Source organism: Hipposideros armiger, unplaced genomic scaffold, assembly GCF_001890085.2.
Source record: "Hipposideros armiger isolate ML-2016 unplaced genomic scaffold, ASM189008v1 scaffold_1926, whole genome shotgun sequence".
Classification (NCBI taxonomy): Eukaryota; Metazoa; Chordata; class Mammalia; order Chiroptera; family Hipposideridae; genus Hipposideros; species Hipposideros armiger.
This window is the reverse complement of record NW_017733276.1, coordinates 6,119-8,808: the sequence shown is the minus strand read 5'-3', so window position 1 is coordinate 8,808 and position 2,690 is coordinate 6,119.

The window sequence follows — 2,690 nt, the reverse complement described above, 5'->3', positions numbered from 1 at the left end:
ATGGTATCGGTGACTCATTGCAACATCCTTGGTACACACAGATGGTACACGAGGCACATGGTGGCATCACTCCGAGAGGTGGGATGCAGGGCCTCCGTGTTCTGGCTTTCTTGGTGGAGGCTGAGCCTGGCTTGTGTGTTTTCTGGGAAGAGCTGAGTCTGGGGTGAGGTGGAGTGATGGAGCAGGAACCTACTTTTTCTCTGGAGTCAGAGAGAGGAGTTCATGTGAGGGAGAGAGCGTCCCCCATACATACCAGATACAGAAAAAAACCAACAGCACACCACTCATAGATTCAACCGACAGAAACCAGCTGCTGAAGGGGGGATGGGCAATGTGAGGGCAGAGTGGTACCACCTTGCTCTGGAGGGTGGAAGGTGTGAGCGGACTGTGGATGGAAAAACGAGTGGGGGAAAGGCTGCTCTGGCTCAGTAGCCACCCGAGGCTGCAGTGGCGGGATCACAGCTGTGGTCGCTGACTCAGGAGATCCAGGGTGTTTGTTCCAGATGGTATCATGGCAAGGGTCTGCGCAGTGCTGGGCCTGGAAGGACAGAGGCCTTCAGTTATGCGCCGGTCTGTGACATCACAAAGAGCAAGCCTTTGTGGGGCGCTGAGGGCCACCCATGGTCATCACGAGAGCAGCGTTGATGGAGAGCCCGCCATGTACAGGACACTCAGCCAGGGCTGTAAAGGAGACTCAAACTGTGATGAGATGCACTCCCCGATTCCAAAGGGTCAGGTTGGGAGATCAAAGGTGTATACGTTGTAGAAGAACAGAACAGAACAAAGGCTGTCAGAGTCAGAGTGTGACTGTGCCATCTGGCCTCTCCCGCTGCTCTGCTGCACGCCTCTCCACTTCCAGCACGGGCAGCTCAAGGCGCCCCTNCTGCCTTGTATATAAATGACATTATTTTTATGTATAAAAATTTCCTATTGTTATTCATTCTTGAAAAACACAAAAATATAGAAAAATGTACATCTGCTTTCCTAAACTTCCTTTCTGGAAGTTTCCATCCACAGTCAGTGGATAGAAATATTCATTCAGATATATCCGACCGTCATGGCAAAAAGGTTAAGAAATTGGCTTATGCAGTTGTGGACGCTGGCAAGTCTGAGATCTGCAGGGCAGGACAGGAGGCTGGAGACCCAAGGAAGAGTCCATGTTGCAGTTGAAGTCTGAAGGCAGCCTGCAGGCAGAATTCCCTCTTCTTTAGGGGTTATCACTCTTTTTCTATTAAGGTCTTCAACTGATTGGATGAGGCCCATCCTCCATTATGGAGAATAATCTGCTTTACTCAGAGACTGCTAATTTGAATGTTAATCTCATCTAAAATATGCTTTCACAGAAACATCTAGAATACCGTTTGACCAAATATCTTGGTACCATGGCCTAGCCAAGGTGACATACAATTAACGATCACAAGGAGGGACAGGGTATTCCAGTTTCTTTTGGCCTTTATGAGTCATAGAACGATAGCTGGAGAGGCAGGAGCTGTGGTCCAAGGGAGCAAGAATGATTTCTGGGCACCTCTTCATCTTTGCTGGTGATGTTCCGATGAGTCTTTTGTTCTGCTGTGAATATAGAAGGACCGGACTTCACGGGCCGCAGAAACGGCGTGAGCTCAGCTGTGGGTCCCTCTGCTCACCCTCTCCTCCGCGTAAACACTGGAGCCCAGACAAGCGTCCGGATCCTTCCAGGTGCCTGGCTCTGAGCCCAGGGGAAATGGATTAACAGGGAAGAGCACCCAGGGAAAATCAGGTCTGGAGGAAAACCTGTGTGGTGCTGGGCAGTGCTCTGCCTCTCTCTCTCTCTCGTGATTTGAGTCATCCGGAAAAGGGGAAGAGGAGTGGAGGCAGGGACCATGCTATAGTGCAGGGGCTCTAACTTTTTCTGACCCTGAGCCACAGGAACAAGTGCATTGTACATTGTGGCCCAGTAGACATATAACTATACATGTCTAGATATAGGTAACATAGAGATATGTATATGTGTATAAATAAAACTGAAGAAAATTGAAAAAGTTTTGTGACCAGCAACTTTCAGTTCATGGGGCACGTGACGCACTATGATATTTTCTCTTCTTTTTTATTTCATTAAGAAGAAAAGCTGGTGCTGTCCCACCGACCTGATTTCGCAGTGCTTAATGGATGGTTACCTGTGGTGAAAATGAGACTGGTGGAGAGGAAGGAACTTGGAGGGTCTTGTGATCCGAAGCAGCTCTGTCCTGTAGGACTTTCTGTGGGGATGAAAAGGTTCTTGTCCAGCATGGGAGCCGCTGGCCCCCTGTGGCTGTTGGGCCCCTGAGATGTGGCTAGTGCAAACAAGGAACTGAATTTTAAATTGTATTCCATTTTAATTAATTTAAGTGTAAGTGCCTGCACGTGGCTAGTGGGGCTAGTGGCTCCCATGGTGAACAGCCCAAACCTGGGGTACTGCCTTGCCTCTAATGAGTGGCATGGCAATGAGCCCCTGCTCTCACCACACCCCCTGTCCCACACCCCCAGGCCTCTGATGCAGCATCTGTTAACTGGGAGGCTGGACTCACCAGCTCCATTTTTCTGGATTCGGGTGGTCAGGAGAACCAGGCTTAACGCTTATAGAGGACATACAGTTAATTAAGTGCCCTGGGCGGTGTTACAGATAACAAGCTTTGCATTTTTAAATGCTCCTTAAGAAACCTTTCCTGTCTTCC